The sequence below is a fragment of the Lissotriton helveticus genome, chromosome 3_2 (assembly GCF_964261635.1).
Source record: "Lissotriton helveticus chromosome 3_2, aLisHel1.1, whole genome shotgun sequence".
Lineage (NCBI taxonomy): Eukaryota > Metazoa > Chordata > Amphibia > Caudata > Salamandridae > Lissotriton > Lissotriton helveticus.
Window position 1 is genome coordinate 186507012 of NC_136062.1, and position 25792 is coordinate 186532803.

The 25792-nt window shown below is 43.9% G+C and overlaps 2 long non-coding RNA genes across 2 annotated transcripts in view; one reads left to right on the forward strand and one right to left on the reverse strand.

The window, feature by feature from the left end:
• Positions 1-25792, forward strand: part of LOC144826554 (uncharacterized) — a 213199-nt gene that overhangs the window by 53587 nt on the left and 133820 nt on the right. The gene's annotated exons all lie outside the window — the stretch shown is intronic.
• The window catches only part of LOC144826553 (uncharacterized), a 292837-nt gene continuing 284582 nt past the window's right edge, over positions 17538-25792 (reverse strand). The window contains exon 3 of the long non-coding RNA XR_013609846.1: positions 17538-17876. This is a non-coding gene — a long non-coding RNA (uncharacterized LOC144826553). The remainder of the gene's footprint in view (positions 17877-25792) is intronic.

The window sequence follows — 25792 nt, forward strand, 5'->3', positions numbered from 1 at the left end:
TTCTGTAAACATTACAAATATTGAAACTCAAATGGTCAAAATATCATCTACTGAAAGCTGCAAAGCTAGTAACAGAGTCAATGAATAGAGGTACCTAGTTTCCGTCAGATTATATTAGGTAAATAATCGTGTTTGACGAGCACACCTGGTCTCTTTGCACTTCTGCTTATCAGCTCGGTTCAAAGCAGCACAATCACAAAACAAAGTTAAGACGAAACTGAAAAGCAATTCCCACACTCTATGGCTGATTGTTGGCGCAGATTAAATAAAAGGCAGCACCAAAGATGGTAGGGAACCAGACTGGATGCAGAGAGGGAGTGTTGGAAATTTGCCCTTTCTCTAAGGTCACCAGATTTTCGTTGTTTTTCTTGCCAACCCCTATTTTTGCAGGCTATAGGACTCTCTGCACTTTACCCCTGCTAACCAGTGATAAAGTGCTTGTGCTCCTCCTTTCATCATGGTCAAATTGTTATAATGCTATTGGCAGATTAATTTATCATAGGTACCTAGTATATGGTACCAACTGCACCCAAGGCCTGTAAATTAAATGCATTCCTCGAAAAAATTATAAAAGTTTTAGTAGACCTGCAGGTCTACTGATTTAAATAATCTGCTCGACCTAACTGTAATGTACTTGACCTGGAAACTGGTCCCAAATTGTGTGATCTTAGGCAAATATTTTATTTTACAGAGCCGCCTTTTTCTTCATTATCACATTTGAGAGTACCTTCAAATATGTAAATTCAGCATTTGTGCTTTATACTCCACTGTTTGATTTAATAGACTAATCATTTGCTCCATGTAGAACACAACTCTAGCCCACATATAGGGTACACATAAGCCTTGACTTGCCTCTTCAGTCACAAATAGAATTGTCATCAGGCTGAGGGCAGGAATGTTTCTCAGTTCATGTTTAAAAACCCACTTGAAATAAATATATTACTAAAGCATGATGTGTTAGCGCACTGTCATTTACAAATAGCATATTTTCCAGTGGAATGTCCACAAACCTTCCCACAAACATGCAGTTTTACTGTTAAAACTAAATAGCTTATAAACAGCAATCTGTGGAAAATGGGTTGTAGCGGAAATGTTTATATTTCGCACATCACCAAGTAAATTTTCTGATTTGTTTTCATTTTATTAAAATATTTTTTGTATTACACAGTTACAAAAAGGTGCTTTGATAACTACTGGAATATATTTTGAAATATTTTACAGTTCATTTGCAAGCTATTTAAATGTTGCGTGTTTGTTAGCAAACAAAATCTGGCATCCTAAAGCCTTTTATTTCACACTCTTTGTACAGCACGTAATTCACTTTAGATAATCTTCCAACTTTGCAGTGAGTGAAAGAAAAGTAAACACCAACCTCCAGGATAAAATAAGCAGCATATTGTAAGAGGATACAAGTTGAAATTTTACATCTGTCTCAGAACTAGAGCAAACGTGACAAGATAAAAACAAGATTTAAAGGCATATTTATTAATCAATTACTTTCTGAGAGAACAGAACACCTATTCTTTGTCAGTTCACCAGAACAGGCAAGTAGGCTCTAAAAATAGCTTGCCCTGATAAAATCTGACTCGCCATAGCGAGCATGCGAGTAGCTTTCTCGAGGTCTGAAAAGCTAGATGTCGGCTTCAGCACTCATTGCGCCACACAATGCAGTAGCACTGTAAAACCTCTCTCCAGGCCCAGTATTTTAGCCTGTCTGTGGAGTTTTAAAATTACAAATTCTACCTGTCAAAATAAACGCTTTTGGTGCGCCTAAACCTTCCTTTTAAATAATAAGTCACCCCTAAGAGGGCCTTCTTGCTGAAACTGCAGGGAGCATGGTATAAAAAAGTAGAACATGAAAAAGATGAGCACCCGATTAGAAGTATGGTGGTCTGAAGAAGGCCGTACTCGTGGTGACGGTCCAACCGCAGTGTCCTTGGAGGTCTGACTGCCAATTATGAGCATGGCATTCGGACCGCCATAAGGCCACAGCCACCCCATTATCTTGGATAGCGAGGCTGTGCCTATGGCCGCACCACTGTCCCAATCATGGCCTGCCTTTCCACCAACTTTTTCATGGCAGGGACCATTCCAAGAACAGGTTGATTGAAAAGGCAGCGAAGAGGGCCCCAAACAGGGCACCAGGGTGATTTTGCCCATGGGGCAAAGTGCATGGGGACACATGGTGTGCCCCTCCCTGCTTGCACTGTCTTGGGTGCACATCATGGTGCATGGTACACAGTGCACCGACATGCAAGTGGTGGTACCATGGCGGCCACATGTGCTGCAGGCTTTCTATGAGCCGAAGTATGCCTCCGCCATGGTACAGCCGCCGGAATATAATGCAAAAACAGTGGTATGCGGTTCCTGATGAACAATACAGGTCGATGTGTGTATTGTGAGATATATTGTGCTCACTAAAGGCAGGAGGAGATTTCCTCCTTTCGGGAAAGGACCCTCACACACCTAATCGGGAAGAGGAGTTGGCCTAACGGCTAGGGCGCTCGACCTCGGACCTGGGGATCTGGGTTCGAGTCTCGGTAACGACGCCAAAACCTCCTGTGATTCTGGGCAAATCACTTAATCTCCCCGTGCCTAAAATGAATGTGTGTCCTCATGTAACGTAACTGGTGATATGTAAAGCGCTCTGATACCTGATTCGGTTCGGGTCTAGTTCGCGCTATATAAAACTCTAAAAAAAATTAAAAAAAATTTAATCAGCAAGGTGTCTTGATTCATCATTGGGTCTGCGCCTTATCGTTTCGGCGCTGCAGTACCCGATCAGCACCCATGTTGGGGCGTTTTGGCGGAGATCTTTTTTCCTTTGCCGTAGGGTAAATTGCATGTAGGGGCCCTAGTGAGTGTAGATGTGAAAATGTGAGGTTAAAACAGGATTCAGAGGTCCACCCAGAACAATTGTAATGAATGTGGCCATTATCCTGATTAAAAAAGTGAATAGCGTGCTCCATTGTTATACGGTTACAGGGTAATGTGCTGTTAAGGTCAACATGTTTCTTGCCATTCAATCAAGTAGACAGCAATTCTTTAGGACCGCAGTAAGATCTATCTACACTTTTTGGTGGTGGTCCCAATTTAAGAAAGTGAGTGACCACCCATGCCGGTAATCCGATGGTAAAATTCTAATGCAACAGTCCGACATTCAGACACCCAAAGTTGTAATCAGTCCCTTAATGTTAAACATGTTCTTACAGCACCAAAAAAAAAGCTATAAAAGATATTTTCACTGTAGTAGGGTTGGCTCTACCACAGGAAAGCAATGGAATACAATATTAAGTTTAATAAATGCTATGTACAGGTAGAAAACAAACTTCAGAGAGGCCTACCCTGTCACAGGTAAATGCTAGCGGACACTTTTTTTTGGTCTCTCACGCCAGACTGGCCCCAATCACAGTGGGCCCCTTTCTGACATTATAGTGTCAAAGCCTGTTTGGCAGGTTTGCTGGGTTTATATATAACATTTGGAGCACACTCAAAGGAGGAAGACAGAATGCCAAAATAGTTCTTGTGTATCCTCAATGGTTGCTGACAACTCAGCTTTGTTTAACCAGACTTCTGACCCTGAAGTTGTTGGGGGTACAGGGACTGCATAAAACTGGATTTTAGTATAAGATGTGGGAGGACACTATGATTACCAAGTTCACTTCCCTCACACATACACCCAGCCAACAGAACCCAAGTTTAATGTGGTGGAAGACTTTGGCCACCTTTAAAATGGCAGAAGTGAGTAGGGTTAGCCCTGGGACCTTTACCCCGTCAATTAGGACGTCCCTAGAAGTCATTCCCATTCACTAACTAGTGCCAGGTATAAATGTGGCATCTCTAGGCACCCATTTCAGAACTCTTTCTGGACTGGTGGAAAACAGAAGAGGACTGGATCTGCTGTCTGTGACCTGAAGAAGAGTCCTGAAGACTGGACCTGCTCTCTCTTTTGTACCACAGATAAAGACATAGACTCCAAGGACAGATAATAAGGCTGACCCCAGTTAAAGTTACAGAGACACAAAAGGCTACAAGAGGCCTTTACTGACAACTTCCCAACTGACCAATGGCAACTGAATTTGGACTGGGCTCTCCTGTTGGCCTCTGCATGGCACCCTCCCCTGGGGTCCTAGATGACTTTAGAAGTGTTCTCCTGTGTTGGATTGGACTTGATGGACTAAAGTCAGAAGTTAAAACCTTTGACTATGTCGAACCTGGTTAGTGTAGTTGACCCGCGCTCCATCATGGCCAGGGTCAAATTGGGCCTAGGTCTTACTCTACCACAACCATTAACTATCATTGGCACTATGTGCTTCTTGGCGCTATACTTGAAAAAATCATATCTCCGGTTCTTCTACTTGGATTCTGATGTCATTTTTAAAAATGTATTTTTACACTAATTTTCTAATTTGTTTTGGCATTTTTATTGTTTAACATTTCAACTTAATTCCTGCATTATGTACTGCATTCATACTTGACACATTACCTCTAAGTTAAGCTTGTCTGTTCTGTGCCATAACCACAAAGGGGTTCAGCTCAGGCTTATTTAGTGACTTTAGTGGTCCACCCTGACAAAAATGGTGTTTATTACTTGAGGTGGGTATAGAGGCAGACATGCTGACTTGAGGGAGAGACGGGCTTGAAATGTGGCAAGAGAGAGAAGTGAGGAGCAAACTATAATGCTAATGAAAGAGGGGACAGCAAGAAGATGGACACTGGGAATAGAAAGGAATGACAAGAGAGTTAGCAAGAACATTTATACAGCACCTACACATTGGCTTCACTATATTGTTGCATGTGGTACTTCTAAATTGCTAACCTACTCGATGAGTAATGGTGTAATGTATAAGGGGGATATAGGATTTTCGAAAGGAACACAAATAATTTGAGATCATGTACAATAGCAAAAAAAAGCAGGGTAGATTCCTCTTGCTGGGCTATTCACAAGGATTATCAATTATCTATGTGGTGGTCCTTGAAGTTCTGGACTTAAGCAAATTTATGAATTGCTGGAGTGTTGGGGAAAGCCTGATTTGAGTAGGAATGCTATTCGAGCTCCCTAGTGCATATTGAGAGTATTTAACTCCAGTCTTGCTCTAATATGGCAATCCTGATCAAGAGTCTTGCTGTTTTAAAAAAAGAAAAATTATGGTATATTCTATGCCTGATGTGGTAAATAGTTCAGTGAGATAAACTGGTGCATTCATATTGGATGCTTTGTTGATAGTGCAGCACATTCAGAAGACGAGGACTCAAAAGGGTAACCAGTGCAGGTCCTTCAGGCTGGGAAGGATGTGGATATCTGGTTCATTCCTCTGGTAATGAAATGAAAAGACGATTTATAAAGCGCGATAGCTGCCCTCAGGCGTCCTAGCGCTAAGTAAACAACACTTGCTGATGAGATATCTGAAGACATTTTATTCGGATTTCTTAAAAAGGAAGGTTTTTAGTTGTTTGCGGAACAGGAGTAGATTGGGCTCGTTTCTCAGATGGAGGGGGAGGGAGTTCCAGAGCCTGGCTGCGTTATATGAGAATAACTGGCCTCCGCATCTGGATCTCTTGATCCTAGGGACTGTGGCGAGGAAGGAGCAGGCTGATCGGAGCTGTTTGTTCGGGTGGTACTCGGTGATTTAGGGAGTGATTGATAGCGGCCCCCGTTTACCAGAATGCTCGATGTGAGATACAGAGGGTCTTGAAGTCCATTCTCTCCCTGACTGGGAGCCAGTGAAGGATTTTTAGGCCAGACTTGGCTGAGAGGTGACGGGAAATCTGAAGCAATGTTCGAGCAGCACAGTTTTGTATGATCTGAAGCTTACATAAGGTGGTTTGAGGGGCTCCTAGATATAGGGCATTTCCAAAGTCGAAACGGGAAAGGAACAGACCTTGGACCATGATTTGTCTTGCCCGAAAGGGCAGAAGGGGAAGGATCTTCCGAAGAAGCCTGAGTAGCCCGAAGCACATAGCTGAAAGTTTGGCTGCCTGGCAGTTGAAACTGAGGGATCTGTCCAGCCAGATGCCAAGTCTCTTTATAGTGTCTTTGGGTGTGGGGGGGGGCGCCAAGACAGATGGACCAGAGTGAGTTGAGCGTGGAGGCATGAGGGTTGCCTAGGAGCATGAGCTCCGTTTTGTCTTCGTTTAATTTAAGACATGAGGAGGTCATCTATTTGCTGACTTGTTCTAAACAGACCCTTGTATTGTCCTGTGCTTTATGTGTGTCTGAGTGATTGAGGGCCACCACTAGCTGAGTGTCGTCGGCATATGTGATGATTTATATCCCAAACGGACGGACTATCTCAGCTGGTGGGCTCATGTATATGTTAAAAAGCGGGGGGCTCAAGGAAGAGCCCTGCGGCACCCCACAGCCAAGGGGCTTGGTGGGGGAGGTGGTGTCGTCCTCGAAAACCTGAAATGAACGGTCAGTGAGATGGGATTCAAGCCAGGCGATTGCTCTGCCTGAAACTCCTAGGCTGGTGAGTCTGTGCAGTAGAATTTTATGGTTCACAGTGTCGAAAGCGGCACTTAGGTCCAGGAGAATAATCGCCACTGATCCTCCCTGATCCAAGATCTTCCTGGCCTCCTCCGTCACTGCAACCAGAGCGGTTTCAGTCCCGTGCATGGGACGGAAGCCCGTCTGGGAGAGGTCGAGTAGGTGGTTGTTCTCGAGGAACTCTGTCAGGACCATGTTGACATGTTTCTCTAAAATTTTGCTTACCCAGGGTAGCAGGGAGATCGGGCGATAGTTGCTTGGGTTACCTGGGTCCAGATTGTTTTTTTTAGAAGAGCTTTGACCATGGCTTGCTTTCATGGGGATAGGACAATGCCTGTGGAGAGGGAGGAATTGAGTAGGTCCAGAATGGTGGGGAGAATGTTGAAGACAGCTAAGAGCAAAGTGCATGGGGGCGCCGGGTCATTGGGGAAACCGGACTTTACCTGATGCATGATGGAATTAAGCATGTTTGGGTCGAGAGGAGGGAGGACTTCGAGTGTAGTTGGGGGGGTTATCCAAATTCAAGTGGTGTTGTGAGTGGGTGGGTCGATGTAAGCGGGGGAAAGGAAGTGTAGATGCTTTGAATGTTTTGGAAGAAAAACTCTGCCAGGTCGTTGCAGCGTGTTTGCGTGTTGTGAGAGGCAGGGGCTTTTTCAGGAAGCTTGAGGAGGGTTTTTGCAATAATATATATTTCTTTTGGCTTGGAGGCAGCTGCAATGATTTTTCCTGCAAAGAAGTTTGATTGTGTGGTTTTGATTTCATTTTTGTAGGACCTTATCGCTTCCCTGTATGTGTTTTTTCTTGAGGGCGAGTAATCTAACCGCCACCTCCTTTCAAGTTTTTTGCAGTGGCATTTCATCTCCTGTAGTTCGGGGGAATACCAGGGGTGGTTTTTAGATTGCGCTTAGGCTTAGTGCGGCTTCAGGTAGTACAGAGTCTAGTGAATTGGAAATCCAGCTGTTGTAGTTCTCGTTGGCTTGGGAGGGATCTTGGTTTTTGGGGGGTCTGGACATATCTAGAGCTATTAAGCCAGTTCTCTTTGGGGAGTTTTGACCATTTGCGTTCCTTGCGTGCGGTTATGTTGGGAGGGGGAGGGGTTTGAAAGTTCCAAACGAGAGGGATCAGGAAATGGTCGGTCCATGGTAGGGGGGAAGGGGAGCCCACTGTGAGGTCTTCTCAGTTACTGAAGACGGGGTCTAAAAGGTGACCTTTGATGTGGGTCGGTGTGTGCACAAGTTGTTTCAATTGCAGCGCGGAGAGATTTGTTGTCAATTCCACGGCGGAATGGTCTAGGTTATCATCAAAATTAATATTGAGATCCCCTAACAGGGTGTAGTTGGACGGGCTGCATGCTAGATTGGCTATGATGGTAGGAAGGGCATTATGAAATTGTTTCAGGGTTCCGGGTGGACGGTAAATAGGAGTCCCGGAGAAGGTGCTGGAGGGGGAGAATTCTATGGCAAAGGAAAGACTTTCACAGTCTGGGATCGAGTTGGGCGAGCTCTGGCACTTGTAACAGTCCTTATAAATAATTGCTAGGCCCCCCCCTTTGCCGGTCAGACAATCTTCCCGTAGAATCTGATACCCTAAGGGAAGGGCTTGCACCAGGTCGGGTTCTGACTCTGTGGTCAACCAGGTTTCTGTTAGGTATAGGACATCTGAGCCGTGCTCCTCCAAGAGCATAGAAATTTCGATAGAATGTTTAGGGAGTGATCTGCAATTTAAGAGGTACATCTTTAGCTCGTTTTTTTTGGAGGGGATTGTGTGGACCTGGAAGTTACACTATGAGCATGAGATGTGAGAATGTGGTGGGTTCCAAGAGTGGAGGCATGAGGCATGTGTTGTTCCTCTCAGATTAAGGAGGGAGTTGGAGCTATAGATCCTAGTGTGTGTGGGAGATCGGGCAGGGCTTGTGGCCCCTGGCCCCGGCCGGTCGTGGACGGGCGCAGACGGGTTTGCCTTTGGTGCGCCTTTGGCACGCCCGCTGCATGTCTGTTTGGGCATGTCTTTTATGGAGGGGCAGTCTAGAGCGCTGACCTGCGCGCTGGTGGGGCGGAAGTGGCTAGACCTGACTTTCGGCCGGTGGCACCTCCCTCCAATCAAACGGAAGAATCCGCGCTGGGCCGGGGAGGGACGCCAACTCGAACCGGCAGGTGAGCCAAGTGAGGGGGTCGAGGATAGTGGCAATTTACCTTTTGTAAGGGCGGATTGCCCCGTTAAAATGCGGCGCCAGTGGTTTTAAAAAAGTGAATCCGAGGGCCTTCTCTAGCGCTTCTCTGTTGTTAAGTGGATGGCAGAATCTCACCCTAAGTGCGTCTGCTGCGCGACTGTCGGGGCGAGTCTTTTATGGGATCTAGAGCGCTGACCTGCGCGCTGGTGGGGCGGGAGTGGCTAGACCTGACTTCCGGCCGGTGCGCCTCCCTCCAATCCTTGCTCATTGCACCATCAGGATTCAAGCAAGCCGGGCCGAAGACGCCTGAAATGGCAGAAACCGGTCCCCGGAAGCTTGTTTCCTTCCCAGTGTAAGAATTGGCTTTTGTAGTCTGGTCTGCCCGGTTCCCATGATGCACTGGGCCAGGGACAGACTAATTTGCATACAGCCAGGTTCTGAAACTGGGATGGTGCAATGAGCTAAAAAACGGTGTTGGATCTAGCCCTGATCTCTTGACTGGGTGAGAGTACTCTGCTTAATTCAGAGACTCTGTCCATCACCACCCCTTGTTGTAAATAATTTTGTCCACCCTAAGCGTGGAAGGGTATACTCAGATGTGAGTCCCTTGCTCATTGCACCATCAGGATTCAAGCAAGCCGGGCCGAAGACGCCTGAAATGGCAGAAACCGGTCCCCGGAAGCTTGTTTCCTTCCCAGTGTAAGAATTGGCTTTTGTAGTCTGGTCTGCCCTGTTCCCATGATGCACTGGGCCAGGGACAGACTAATTTGCATACAGCCAGGTTCTGAAACTGGGATGGTGCAATGAGCTAAAAAACGGTGTTGGATCTAGCCCTGATCTCTTGACTGGGTGAGAGTACTCTGCTTAATTCAGAGACTCTGTCCATCACCACCCCTTGTTGTAAATAATTCCCTCCAATCAAACGGAAGAATCCGCGCTGGACCGGGGAGGGACGCCAACTTGAACCGGCAGGTGAGCCAAGTGAGGGGGTCGAGGATAGAGGCAATTTACCTTTTGTAAGGGCGGATTGCCCCGTTAAAATCCGGCGTCAGTGGTTTTAAAAAAGTGATTCGGAGGGCCTTCCCTAGCGCTTCTCCGTTGTTAAGTGGATGGCAGAATCTTACCTTAAGTGCGTTTGCTGCGTGACTGTCGGGGCGAGTCTTTTATGGGATCTAGAGCGCTGACCTGCGCGCTAGTGGGGCGGAAGTGGCTAGACCTGACTTCCGGCCAGTGGCACCTCCCTCCAATCAAACGGAAGAATCCGCGCTGGACCGGGGAGGGACGCCAACTCGAACCGGCAGGTGAGCCAAGTGAGGGGGTGGAGGATAGAGGCAATTTACCTTTTGTAAGGGCGGGTTGCCCCGTTAAAATGCGGCGCCAGTGGTTTTAAAAAAAGTGAATCAGAGGGCCTTCCCTAGCGCTTCTCACCCATAGTATGGAAATGATTAATCTTGTAGAACACTTCCCATTTGACCCTTCAGTTCACACTCTTTGTACAATGGACGTGGAGTCGCTGTACACCAACATCCCCCAGACAGCGGCTCTTTTGGTCATTCAGCGGATCCTAGATTCACGACCACGTCCCCACAGGGTTCCAACCATTTTCATTCTACAGCTTTTGGAACTTTGCCTCACAAAAAATTACTTTCTATTTGACAGTACCTACTACCAACAAATAAAGGGGACTTCCATGGGGGCTATTTTTGCTCCGAACTTAGCGATCCTGTTTATGGATGCCCTGGAGACGGGAGTCATCCTCGGAGAGAGCAACCCCTTTAATGAAGGCATTGTTTTATGGCGTCGTTATATTGATGACATTTTCCTTATTTGGAATCTAGATATCACGACACTGCAATCATTCAACCACTGGTTGAACAACAATTGCTCTGAGCTTAAATTCACTCTTGCCCATGATAAACAGCAAATAGCATTTCTTGATCTAACTATTTATCATCAAGATAATGAACTCTTGACTTGCCTATATAGGAAACCAACAGAACGCAACACCCTTCTCAGTTACGACAGCAATCACCCTAAAGCTCTGAAAGACTCTTTACCATATTCCCAGTTCCTGAGAATCAGGAGGAATTGTTCTACCAAAGATGACTACTTTAAGGAAGTAGCTATCCTTACTAACAAACTACTAGCACGAGGCTACCCAAGAAGACTAATCAAAATAGCCTCCAAAAGGGCGTGGTATTGCCCTCGAGATGCTTTGCTAACCCCTAAAGCAAAAGAGAAAACTGAAAGAATAGCCTGCGTAACCACGTTCTCTCCTATTTCCAACAAAATTAGGAAATCCATTCTTAAACATTGGCCTACATTAAACGCAGGCCCAATACATCTAGAGAGACCAGTTTTCGCTTTTAAGAAAAGCAAAAACTTAAAAGACCATCTAGTGAGGGCTGCCCTCCCATCCCCCATGATTGCGACCACAATTGAATCGAACTGGGGCCTTCCACCAATTCAAGGTCACGTGAAGTGTGGTTGTTGCATGGTGTGCGAGTTCACGATTGAATCAAGGAATTTCAGCCACAATGGTGTTACGGTACCTTTGAAGAGCTTTACAAATTGCAATAGCCATAATGTCATTTATGCAATTCTATGCCCCTGCCCAAAAATGTACGTTGGGCAAACTACCCAGAAGGCAAAGACTCGTATATGTCAGCATCGAAGCCGTATCAGGTGTGGGACACAGAATGCACCACTGGTGGACCATTTTTTGGCACAAAGACACTCCGCGGATGACATTAAGTGGATAATCTTGAAGACAGTCAAACTCCCACCGAGAGGCGGCAACTTGGCCCAACTGCTCAATCGTGAAGAACTAAAGAGCATCATTCAGTTTGACACTATCCACACAGGATTAAATAGGAATGAGGATTGGACTACCCTTCTATAGTCCTAATGAGAGATAAAGATCACACTGTGTTCCAGGAAATATGAATCTGAACTTGGACTAAAACATAATTGAAAACCGTGACAATTCATGTTTTGCTCTGACCGAAATTGTCCACACCATGGTTCTAAGGAAAGCTTTGATTTGTATATTAATAAGCTTTTGCTCATTGTAAATAAGAATTGTGTCTGCCAATCTATTGTAAATATAAGTCACTTTGGGTGTTCACAAAAAAACCCCCTCCTTCAGCTGCACAAATGCCCCGTTATAAAGCACTGCCTCTACATTAGCGGCACATATGCCCCGGTTTAATGCACTATCTCAACATCACTTAGTAAATGCCGAATAGAATGCACTGAAAACCCCAAACACTGTAGAAATTTATCGACAAAACCCCAAACACTGTACAAACAGCCACTCCAATATGGCGGCGATAATGATTCCATGAAGCCGGGTATGACTACTTTGGACCCCTATCACGTGACTTAGTATCTCCACACACACGTGACACACGAATTGCCCAATAAGCAGCGACTAGTCTTCCAACACGGAAGCAATCCTGCTGAGCACAACGCGCCATCGATGCACGAAAAGCCCCCGGTACCTCGAGGTAAGCCTCTGACCACTCTTGAGAAAGAATTCACAAATCCCACATTTTTCCGCTAAGATCGTTATTCTGTTCCACTACAGGAGACCTTTAATTTTCGGGCCCCAACGAAGGATACCAGCGCTGACTTTCGAATTGCAGTATGAATTATTTCTACTGCAGCTAAGTATGGTTTTCTTTTAACACCCACGGCACTTACAATTTGAAATAGATTAAACCTTGTCTCACTCCCGCCCTTTTCTCCATTCCAGATATAGATCATAATTCCGTAACCAAAAAGGGAGATCAGAATATATCGATAGTGGTTGCCAGTTAGTACCCACAACCCATCAACACCGCTGGTACATAACTAAGCATTGAAATGGTAATTGAATTCACTTGTAACTCAGCCTTATTTAATTCCTCTTGAATTCAATTTTTCAGACCCCCTTTACAGAAGTTATTTTTGTACAAAAAACCTTTCAAAAGCGTGAAAATACTGGGACAAGGTATACAAATCCCGAGGGACTAGATTCCAAGGTAAAAGTCTGCCGTGAACACCCAATTCGCAAAACAGCCCCAGGTGAACACCCATCTTACTGTGGCTCTATTTTTGTCCTTACAGTCCAACCTGACCCCCCAAAAAACTGGCGCCACAACCAGAACCGCATCCTTGCTGTGATTAATTGAAGTCCAGCTCAGAATCCAACCTCCAAACATGGTAAACGGTTGCTCCATTTGCCAGTCCTTGCTTTAACTGAGAATGTAACAACTTAATAGTTTAAGTAACAACGAGGCTCACCCCACCTTCTGCCCACAGGATGTCGTGCTTCTACCCTAACCGTTGAAGACACCCAACAAAGAAAACCCCAACAACAGATACAATTCTGGTATGTGTTATACACAGCGCATGCTAGACACGGCCCATGACTATGCTACACTCCCATCGCTGTTTATTAAAACCACAATCCACTCACGGCCTAATTCTCCAACACGGCCACCACTTCACTACCTCGACCTCACTTCTCCCTAGAAGTATAGGTCACTTCACAAAGATACCCCCCGAGATACCACCAAACGGTCAAAAAGATTCTTCACATTAATTGCACGGAATGCACACGATATGCACTGCGATTCCGAATACAGTAACTGGAGAGCAAAAACTGTACATGTCTTTTTAAATCACTGATTATACTTCTGTTTTGTCTTTTCCCTTCCATTTCTCCATAACAGGCGGTTTTATGTCAAAAGGTTACACTCAGGCAAAAGTTTTGATTTAGAAAGTCCTGAAGATGATCCCTTTATAATTGAGCTTGGGATCGAAACGTCCGTCGACTGCTTTAAGAGTGTCCCATATTTGAAATTTATTGCATTAGAGTATGGTTGTCTAACTCCAGGTCACACTGTTGATTTGAATTTATGTCAGTGGCCTGCTAGCTCACTTTGTTTGCCTGATATTGTTTGCACTCACTGTCCTCTTTCACTTCCTCCTTTGTGTATGGCACAGGACTGTGCCTTACAGTAACCTTGATGTTTTTGGTTACCTGTTTTATTCATACATTCAGACAGATTATTACTTGAATAAACATTCCCTGCCCGGCTGGGCAAGGGATTTTCTAGACTATATAGTAGCCCATTGTGGTCTATATATTATTTTGCTAAAATTATTTTGTTTATGCTGGGGACCACTTGTTTTCCTTGAAATAAGCAGGCAACAGCATACACCACTCCATTTGCAGGGGTCATTCAGGACAGAAGAGATGGCAATAGGCTACATCCTTCTTGCTGCTCTAGGGGCCCCATCAGCCTTGAAGTGTAGAAACTCTAGAAGATCTTTGGATGATGGCAAAACCACCTACTATCTCATCTGTGGATGTGCTGTATTCTATATGTCTATATGAAGAAGAGGGCATCAAGGACTCACATTGGTGAGGTTTCAGTGCTGAAGACATCAAACATTGTGCATGGTAATGGTCTGTGTTTTACTTCAATTATGAAGTACTGGCAAATTAGCATGGATGTAAGATTGATCTACTTGACCTGTGCTGATGCAGAAGTGTGTGATATGAATCAGGTGGATAGAAATGACGGTGCAATTTCTTTTTAAGTTAAGAATGATATTTGTTATGCTTCTTTGCTACTTTATCAACTTCATACACCTATTACTACATCAAGGTCACTGCACTAACCAGGAAAGAATTTAATGCTTTTACCACCACAATCACAGCAGCAACCCTTCATCAACCTCAACATTTTCTGTTAATTTAGCGCTATCATTTGTTTTTTAACTAATTTTCTTCTATAATAATTTTGTTACCCTTATCTAGCCCGTATATTTATCTTTTTTGTTTTATTTAACTGTCACTTCCAGAATTCAAATCTTAGCCTTTAAACTAAATATTTATTAACTCTAATTAAATTACATTTTTTAATGCTAACCCTAACTGTTTTGGTTTTAATTATTTTAAATTACTTATCAGTCTTATCCTAAACCTAACACTAACACTAATCAATTCTTTTTAATGAAATTTAGTTAAACAAAATATCCTTAACATATTCCTTAATCAAAACCTAATCCTTATTAATATATTATTTGAATCCAAAGTTAATAACCCCTAAGAAGGGACTCGAAGTAATAGATCATGAGGGCGAGACAAAGAGAGACGAGGCCAGCAAAAAATCCTTTTTTTTCTCCATTTGGTACAGATATATTAACTATGCTGCCTGGGGGCCTCATTACGTGGTCATCGTGTGGACTCGGGCGCGTCCAACAAGGACTTGTGCTGCGGGCTGGAAAAGGGCTGCAGGACAAGCCGCAATAGAAAAACGGATCCATGCACCTTGTGCCAGGCACAGGTGCATGGATGTGTGGGGGTGGAACCACATGTGCCCCCAGGTCACATAGCAGAGGCCTACAGGGAACGGGGGCCCGGTCAAAGTCCCTTTCTGACAGCCTTTCCATGGTGGTGGAAGCACCATGAAAAGGCTGTCCAAAAGGGACAGCGTATTCTCTATGGTGGTGTCATCGCAGGCGCCACTCCCCATTGTAGGGATTAAGGTCCGACAATCCCCCAACCGGCTACTTGAGACTGTCGAAGGAGTCGGTCTGTCCCTCTGACCGCTGTGGTCTGACGGACTGTCCATAATGTGGCGGACGGACCACAGCCTCAGGTGTCAACAGGCTGTCGGTGGCGATCTGCCTGACATCATAATAAGGCCCATTGTTTTTATACGAAGACAGAACAATGTACATTCCCTGACTAGACTCCTCTATCCCCCCATCCATACAGATAAAATAGTAATGGTAATCAGACTGAAAATTGATGTGCACCCACTGATTTTATGGTACAAAGCTAAACTGAGCTATGTATTATATTACGTTATTAGTAGAGAAAACAATAACATTTTGAAAAACTAAACTATCATTTTTTGTTTTAGATTTGGCTTGATTTTTAATAAACTAACATACTTACATTTTCTTTTTATACCTACATGTACTAATGGAGATGTGATAAAGGGCTGATGTGGTGCTGAAATGACGGATAAAGGAAACAAGCATTTGCAATGCAATAGGTCTCGCCTTTGTGAGAGTTTGAGCTATTATCACTGTGTATGACAATGCCTTACATTTATGTGTTTTGACAACCTGTAAGCGGTACGCAAACACGCACTTTGTACTAATAGCTGGCAGTAAAAGAGCCACAGTTACTGCCAGCCTTGCTTCTCGTAAGCAACGTCTATAAGTACAAAGTGTGTGTTTACGCACCGCTTGCAGGTTTTCAAAACACATAAATAAAAGGCATTGTCATTTACAATGCCAATAACTCACTCTTTCAAACGCGAGACCTATTGCATTGCAAATGCTTGCTATATTTTTACAGTGGGACATTTTTTACTTTTTATTTTTGCAGCCATATGCACTCCACTTTTTGATATGTATTTTTTTTTTAGATTAAAAAAATTACCTTTTTGCATATGTTGCATATGTTTGCAAAAAACACAAAAAAATAACAGGTTTGCCAAGGCCAGGCCTATTGGTTTTGGCAGTGCTAGTTTACATTTCTGCTATATGTATTACTGACCGTCAACCCCTGCGGCACACTTCTGAGCTGTTTGGTGCATTCCACTGGAAAGAGGTGGTGACTGCACCCCATACCTTCATTCCCATTTGTCCACTCAGTTCCACCTGGGCAAGTGTTCGCTTTCTTTTCGGTATCTACATTCTTCCTCGGCCAAAGAAACCCTCTACACCCTTGACATTCACTTTAGAGACACTCCTTCGGTGTTAACTCTGCCAGAGCAAAGGCAGCTTTAGTAGATAGAGGATTTTAGGTCAGCTGAATCTCTTCAAGTATTCCTACTTTGTATGTACCACGGACTGACTAGGAGGTGGCGTAATATGGGCCTGGGTGTCTTGTGGTGGAGTGGGCATCTTCAGCAGGTGTCTGTTTTGCTTTTGGAACATGAATGCCTTGGGTATGTTTCTGCTATTGGCGACAGACCAGGTCTCGTGCACATGGAAATCTGTGAAGCCCACTCTGTATTCAATGAGAATCGGCGTATCTCTGCACCAGCGTAATCATAGGAGTAAATTTACGAAGCATAAATTTACACCTTTTGTGGCATCTAGGATTAGGGTGTGCCCAAGTCACAAAGAAAGTAGTAAATCTGCACTCAGTTTTACACCCACATGGATGATAGATTTACTCCGTGCTGGGATTCAGAAACTCACATGGAAAGCTGGGACTGTGTTCCTACTCTGCGGAATTATCCATAGCAGCGTTATCTGCATAGAGGGGGACAGGAACGCCTGTGCAAACTGCAAACACATTTTCCTGCCCTTTGGGAACATATTTTTTGTTAGGTGGAAACTCCAGCCAATGGACCACCAACACATCTGAGGGGGGTTACATTCCACTTTTCACCCCAGAAAGGGGTTTATGCAAACCTTTGGCTGGGAGAGTAAAAGTCCAACCCTTTCTTGTGTGCAAAATGGAGTTTGTAAATACCCCAAAACACACTTGTTTGTGGGCGTCAAGAAACTTCCCAGGCTAACCACCCTTCGGGAATGGTATTAACCCCCGGGACGGCAAAGCTGCCAAACATCCCCTCTTTGCAGGAAAAGCTCGGGGGTGTAAAACATGGGCTTGCGGTGTGCAGTGCTTTGCACCTCTCTCTGCTGGGAGTGCAGCCTGCCCACCGCTGGCAGAGCACGCAAGAAGCGGAGGCCCGAGAGGCCTTCCACGGCCTCTGTAACGCCCAAATGTCAAAAAAGTTTCCCCCTTTGGGTGAATGTTTTTTTTTTATAAAGCTAGCTAAAGCTTAAACCACATGATTCCATATACATTTAATACTGCACAACATATCAGGAGCAATGATGATACAAATGATGGGGTCATAAAGAAATATACATTTTATTTTGATATATATTTAAAAGACACGGTTAAAAAATACACTGATAAAAATCATTACAATGATGAACAGAAAATAAACACGGAAGCATGGGAAGATTTACACGGAAAATAATTCCAATTAAAAAGGAGAACACATTAGTCAACAGGGATTAAATCATACTCCAAATTGTAACTATATCCTGGTTGGAGAAGTATTTCTGTCCAGCGACTTAACGTGTTTCAACTCAACAATGCATCGACGCGTTTCGGTTTGGCAACTACAATTATAAGCCAACACCTTCTTCAGGATTAAAAATAAATTCCCACTTTATGCAGAGTGTCTGAAATTAAAAAATATAAACAACATAAGATGTACATACATGACTGAATTGGCAAATCACATCATTGTAAACAGCAAAGCTCCTATCAATTCCACAATAATATAACATTATCATCACAAGATTCTACATTCATTCACATCAAAGAGTATTAGGATGGCACTAAAAAGTGTGTGCCTCCTTTATCACATAATTTCTCATTTCCATTTAGTTTAAGCCCAGTCCAGGAAGATACGTCGGCACGAAACAAATTTATATTTGATTACACATCTATTCTCCGTAGTCAGTCGATGTAGTTGGTTATATGTTTCTTCAACCAAGATTAACCAGAGGTAGCCCACACTTGCTATTTGCGCCTACCGATCACATGAATATTGTGCATATGTTATTTACCTTATTAAGGATCACAAACGGACCTCTACGCACTTCAACGCTTAATCCACGATTTTCCTCAGTGGGCGGCTAATTTATTCTATTGATCTAAAAAGATACACATTTCGGCTGACATTATAACCTGCATGCCTTGTAGCGTCTAGTTATGCTTCTATTATACTAGAACACACATCTACGATATCGGGATAGACAGGGAAATCACGTTATCTAGATTAAAGGATTTCCGATAATCATCATCAATTACCAAATTCTCTGTTGGTATACTAAATCACGCCAACTAAACAGGGCTCCTGCATGTCAACTGCCTATAAATTTACACATATTCCATCTACGGGTTTATAGTAAAGTGACATTAAGATTTAGGACTTCAACATTTATTACAATTAAAGGGAATGAGGAATTATTCATCGACTCTACCCCCTACACAGTCATGTTTTGCATCGTTACTAAAATATCTAGGTAACCTCTATGTCAACACCCAAACCAAAGACAAATCCAAATTTACCTAGAATCCTTTTCACGAAGCGCATAAACACATGCTGCAAACAGCGACTTCCAAATTGGATAGTGTCGTGAATATCGGAATCCTAAGATAGTATGGGTCAATCCCTGCTACAGCTAGACCGCCCGCAGTCTGAAAGTATAAAGGGATCAGACATCAGGCATTAGCTTGTACTTTTCTGAATATAAAACCTTTCGAGCCTAATAGTAGTTTCATACCTGCTGGTGAATGGTCAACACGGCGAAATGGGTTCCCGGAGCCTCAACAAAGTGTATGCTGGGATGCTGTCCGTTCGCCTGTATTTATACCTCAGTTCTCGCGAGAGAAAACACGGGTAGGCCGTTTAATATCCGCGCCAATTTTGTTCTACGTATAGCCGGGTCATGGACCAGTGCTTCCGGATCATATACGCATACTTCCCTATTTGTTAAGTCAAAGGCAATAGACAGAGGACTAATTTTATTTACTATGAGTCCGAATATTCTTGGGTAATGTCCTGATATTATAATATACAGGTGGGAAAATGGCACAAACACAAAGATATATAAATATGCCGTCCATCCTACGTAAACGTTTGTCATAGATCTAACAGTTATTGTGACCTCCCAATATTAAACCCCATCTATTTTTGCAAACCCTAAAAAAAGATTTCATGGCATCTTCATTGTTTTAAATAGAGAAACGTCTTTTACTGGACTTAAACATTACAAGTCCATTGGCTTCCTATTGGGTATAGTTATAAGTCCGAACACCATTTAAAGATGGCTACCTTAATAGCATACATCATCTATGATCTGCATTACACATCTATATAACAGCAATAACTATCACATTATATGTATAGGAGAATTACAGATAAACATTTTGCACTGATGCTACCTGCCGGAAGAAACAGTGAGACATTCATACAGATACAGTTTGAATTATCCAAAATACATATACATGTTGGTCTTTCGTATGTACATACAGGCTGGTAATACTAAAACAAAATAGTTATTACTTTATGCACAGAGTTCTGATAGTGTGTCATCACAAAACCAACTTCCCTTACAATATGTTATATAAGATAAATGTTATACACCAGTCGCTAGACCTATTTCATTCAGTGATACAGTTTTTCAGGAACAAAAATAATAGCTGCATCAGGTCGGTCTAATCAGGCGTTCCCATTCCTCTTTGGAATTAAGTCCATTTCTTACAGTGTTGAGGTGGGAAATATACCATTGTTCATGAGACTTACGTTTTGACAGCATATTTCCCCCTCTTTTTCCAATCTTAATTTTTTCCAGAATGAACCAAGTAAAGTCATTTTCACTATGCCCAAGTTCAAGGAAATGCTCTACTAGAGGCGCAGTGATCTTTTTAGTTTTTATAGCCGATCTGTGTTCCTGAAACCTAGTCCTTGCTTCTCTTCCTGTTTCCCCAACATAGCCAAGGCCACAGGGGCATAACAGCAGGTATACAATATTACTGCTTCTACAATTATTGAAGCTTTTTGACTTTAAAGTAAAGTTTGATTGTTAAATCTTACTTCATTAGTAAGCATACATTGTGGACAGATATTACATGTTCCACACTTGAAGTTACCTAACACAGCCTTGTTGTCCAATGTTCTTTGTATAATCTGTGTCTCATCTCTGTGTGTATGCATAGGAGGTCTCGTACATTTTTGTTCTTTTTAAAAGCGAACATGGGTTTCTCCAATTTAATAGGTTCATCATGGTTCAGGATGTGCCAGGTCCTATTAACCACATTCTTGATCTGGTTGCTAATGGTGGAGAACTGGCTAACACTGGCCGACTGCGGGCGGTCTAGCTGTAGCAGGGATTGACCCATACTACCTTAGGATTCCGATATTCACGCATCTATCCAATTTGGAAGTCGCTGTTTGCAGCATGTGTTCATGCGCTTTGTGAAAAGGATTCTAGGTAAATTTGGATTTGTCTTTGGTTTGGGTGTTGACATAGAGGTTACCTAGATATTTTAGTAACGATGCAAAACATGACTGTGTAGGGGGTAGAGTCGATGAATAATTCCTCATTCCCTTTAATTGTAATAAATGTTGAAGTCCTAAATCTTAATGTCACTTTACTATAAACCCGTAGATGGAATATGGGTAAATGTATAGGCAGTTGACATGCAGGAGCCCTGTTTAGTTGGCGTGATTTAGTATACCAACAGAGAATTTGGTAATTGATGATGATTATCGGAAATCCTTTAATCTAGATAACGTGATTTCCCTGTCTATCCCGATATCGTAGATGTGTGTTCTAGTATAATAGAAGCATAACTAGACGCTACTAGGCATGCAGGTTATAATGTCAGCCGAAATGTGTATCTTTTTAGATCAATAGAAGAAATTAGCCGCCCACTGAGGAAAATCGTGGATTAAGCGTTGAAGTACGTAGAGGTCCGTTTGTGATCCTTAATAAGGTAAATAACATATGCACAATATTCATGTGATCGGTAGGCCCAAATAGCAAGTGTGGGCTACCTCTGATTAATCTTGGTTGAAGAAACATATAACCAACTACATCGACTGACTACGGAGAGTACATGTGTAATCAAATATAAATTTGTTTTGTGCCGACAGTATCTTCCTGGACTGGGCTTAAACTAAATGGAAATGAGAAATTATGTGATAAAGGAGGCAGACACTTTTTAGTGCCATCCTAATACTCTTTGATGTGAATGAATGTAGAATCTTGTGACGATAATGTTATAATATTGTGGAATTGATAGGAGCTTTGCTGTTTACAATGATGTGATCTGCCAATTCAGTCATGTATGTACATCTTATGTTGTTTATATTTTTTAATTTCAGACACTCTGTATAAAGTGGGAATTTATTTTTAATCCTGAAAAAGGTGTTGGCTTATAATTGTAGTTGCCAAACCGAAACGCGTCGATGCATTGTTGAGTTGAAACACGTTAAGTCGCTGGACAGAAATACTTCTCCAACCAGGATATAGTTACAATTTGGAGTATGATTTAATCCCTGTTGACTAATGTGTTTTCCTTTTTAATTGGAATTATTTTCCGTGTAAATCTTCCCACGCTTCTGTGTTTATTTTCTGTTCATCATTGTAATGATTTTTATCAGTGTATTTTTTAACCGTGTCTTTTAAATATATGTCAAAATAAAATGTACATTTCTTTATGACCCCATCATTTGTATCATCATTGCTCCTGATATGTTGTGCAGTATTAAATGTATATGGAATCATGTGGTTTAAGCTTTAGCTAGCTTTATATAAAAAAAACATTCACCCAAAGGGGAAACTTTTTTGACATTTTGTCTTTTGGAACCCTACCCCTTTGGAATCTGGGTCCCTCTCTTTTGTTAGAGACTCTGTAACGCCCATACAATCATTGGACCTGCTGCTGCTGGTGAAAATAAAGTGCGGACCGGACCCGGAGGTGTGGAGCGCCAAGAAGGATAACTCGTCGGAGGGGCTGGGGTGTGAGAAAGTACCACCCATTCAAGCCCCTAATGAGCGGGCTGCAGGCGATGGTCACGTGAGCCTTTTTTTTTTTAAACGGATGACAAGGGTGTGAGGCATGAAAAGGGCCACTTTAATGAACTGACTCTCACCAGTGCAGCCCCCCACCCCACCTCCTCCAGATCCTGGGGCCTGTGGCGGCAGACTGAGAGCAGCAGGGAGGGAGGGAGCAGAGAGCAGCGGCATAAAGTGCCTCCCCTCCCAAGGGGGCAGGGTGATAATACAGAGTGATAATGTGCCCCTCACCACACATAATGGGGCTATTTTGCCGCTGAGTGGCTCCGCTGACTTCGTGGAGAGCTTTTAAGCGTGTCAACAGGGCACCGAGGCCCTTCAATTGCCCAGCAGGGGGTGGGATATTTTATCTGGTGCTATATATACACGGAGAGGCTGTAGGCAGGGGGGAAGGGGCGTGCTTTATGCCAGCATCAGGCCAGTGGGACGTGACAGTCCAGGAAAAGTTAAGAGTTTACGATTAGATCATCTTAAAACCGATCATCTCCTGACAGGGGGCAGAGATGACGCAGGCCGAGGCGCCATGTGTGGCGAAGTGCATCCTTCGCAGCGCTGCGTAAAAAAAAGCCTAATGTAATTCTAAAATGCACTACCACTTCATTGCAGCTCAGTTCCTGCCTGTTTATCAGCGCCGCGCGCCCCTCTGCAGACTCCCCCTGCATTCCAAAGTCAGTCACGTGAACTCTTCCCGAGGCGCGCGACGCGATCCGATTCTTTCTGCCATGCTGAAAACAGCAGAAGTTCACGAGCGCAATGTTATCCTATGACAAAGTGCTGCGCGTGGCCAGGTTTTGTCTCCACTTTCCACTTGTTGTCGGCTGAGCCGACAGCTATAGTTCTCTGGCGAGAACGCGCGAAGCCGAGACCTAAAAAGGCAGAAGATGGCCAGGAAATGATCAGGAAACTGGAGGTGGAGAGAGTGTAAAGAGAGCATGAGGAAAGCAGAAGAGAAGACAGAATGCAAGACAGAATAAGGGACGATGGAGAGGTTTAAAGAGGTGCTATAAGGGAAATGGAGGCGAGGAATGAGTGTGCATGAGGAGGAGAATGGGAGCAGACTGAAGAAAGAGAGTTAAAAGAGTAAACCAGTGAGTAGAATAACAGGCATTGGCTAAGCCCATAGGTTTGGCTTTTCGTTAGGGGAGTGTTTGATAATTGCTGGGTACCCTTGTGTGTGTTGCCTTGAGCTGTTACCAAAATAAAACTCATGACGAAGAAACGCCTGTACCCTCAAAGAAGAGTGCTAAGAAAAGGAATCAGAGGACAAAGATTGGATTGTATGGGTGAATCTTACGTCCTGGCTTGGGTTGTCAAAGATGCTCACCCTCAACTCCAATTCACCTCTGGTCCTGGAAATTATTGGCCGCAGCTTTCACCCCTTGATCAAGGCATTACGTTACGTTACGTTACAATTACTTATATAGCGCACTTTCACCAGCGGTTTCATGGCGCTCATTGACAAATACAGTAACCCAGGGCGAGGGAGTTATTGGTAAGCAGATTGGAAGAGCAGGGTTTTAAGTAGTCTGCGGAAACTGTCATAGTGGGGGCATAGACGAAGTGAGGGTGGCAAGGAGTTCCACGTAGAGGGGGCCAGAACCGAGAAGCTCAAACCACCATGCTTTTTCCGTTTGAATCTGGGGACCACAAGGAGGTTGAGAGATGCTGAGCGGAGAGCTCTAGAGGGAATATGGCGAGTCAAGACTGAGGAAATGAACGCGGGGGCTGTGTCCAAAAGGGCCTTGAAGACTGAACATGCCAGCTTGAAGGTGCAGCGTTTGGAGACAGGAAGCCAATGCAAACTACGGAGAAGGGGAGTGACATGCTGATGTTTAGGCTGGCGGAAAATCAGGCGAGCAGCCTGATTCTGCACCAGCTGCAGTCGGTGGAGGTGGCAAGCCGGAATCCCCGCATACAGCATGTTGGCATAGTCGAGCCTGGAGGTGATAAGCGCAATGATGACTTGAGTCAGGGCTTCTCTGGTGAGAAACCTACTGATTTTGCGAATTCGCCTGAGGTGGAAAAAACAGGCTGAGGTGACAGAGTTAATTTGCGGTCTCATTGAAAGATCTTCCGAGATGATCACCCCCAGACTCTTCACTGTACTCACAGGAGTAGGTGCCGTCCCCAGAGTTGTTGGCCAGAAGGTGGAATTCCATGGGTGAGTAGGGCCCCCCACCAGAACGAGCTCAGTTTTAGTGGGATTCAGCTTTAGTTGGCTGTGATACATCCATTCTGCGATGGTCAGCATGATGGACTGAAAGTTAAGGCGGGAGGAAGGAAGGGAATCAATGGGAAAAATTAATTGGAGGTCGTCCGCGTAATTGAAAATGGTGACCGGGGATTTACGGAGGGAAACTAGAAGGGGTTGAAGATACAAATTAAAAAGGAGGGGGGAAAGTGCAGAGCCCTGTGGGACACCACAGGTGAGGGATGTGTAGGGTGCAGAGAACGTGGACAGGTGAACAGATTGTGATCGCTGATTAAGAAATGATTTGAGCCAGTCAAGGGCCACTCCCTGTATGCCGGCATTGTGGACACGGTCGATCAAGATGGTGTGATCGACCGTGTCGAATGCCGCAGAGAGATCTAATAGGACAAGGGCCTGAGAGAGGTTTTTATCAGCACCCTTCCTAAGGGTGTCCATGACTGCTACGATGACCGCCTCGGTGGAGTGGAGGGGTCTGAATCCTGCTTGTTGAGGGTCCAGGAAAGAAGATTTCTCAATAAAAGAGCTCATGCAGCGGGTGACATGGGTCTCCAGAATTGGGTCTCCAGAATGGGTCTCCAGCATTGCCACATGCGATGTTGTATGAGCTGCGTGAAAGGAGTCATACTGCCCTGGATTTGTGGATGTCATACATATGCTGACTAGTTGCTACCCCCCATCACTAGCAGAGTAAACACTGATCCCATGCAGGCACCCTAAAAGCAGTGCCCCATCTGAGTGGCAGGTTACAGCAGGATTCAGGGATTTATTGCAGGACTTGAAGATCGATCATTCTATAAAAGCCACACTGAAGGAATAGCATGGTGCTTCAGTTTCCTCTATCTTGAGGAGAGAAAGTCTGTTGCTTGGGCTCTGCTCTTCAACTGTGTTACTCTGCTTGAGTTCTGCTCTTCACCTGTATCCTGGCTCTTCAGTTAAGATTATTTTGAAGCCACTTGGTAAGAGCATTCAGCATCCCCTCACAGATTTTCTTACATCCTTGGATTTATTCCGCCACACCCAGCGCTGTTTTGAAGAGGCCTCAGGTTAGTAGTAGGGAGAGCGAGGTATTATTTGTTTGGACTGTGGGGCTCCTATAGAGCCTCTATACTGTCCCCTGAGCCATCATAATGGGATTCTATCACAAAACTGTGATTAAATGGTATTCAGACATAATTTCGAGTTAATAATATCGAGCTACACAAATATTGAGTAGTAATATCGTGACAAATTCATATCCCTCCCTATTATTAGAGCCTATTACTGGGCGGCGCACCTTGTCATCAACGGGTGGGAG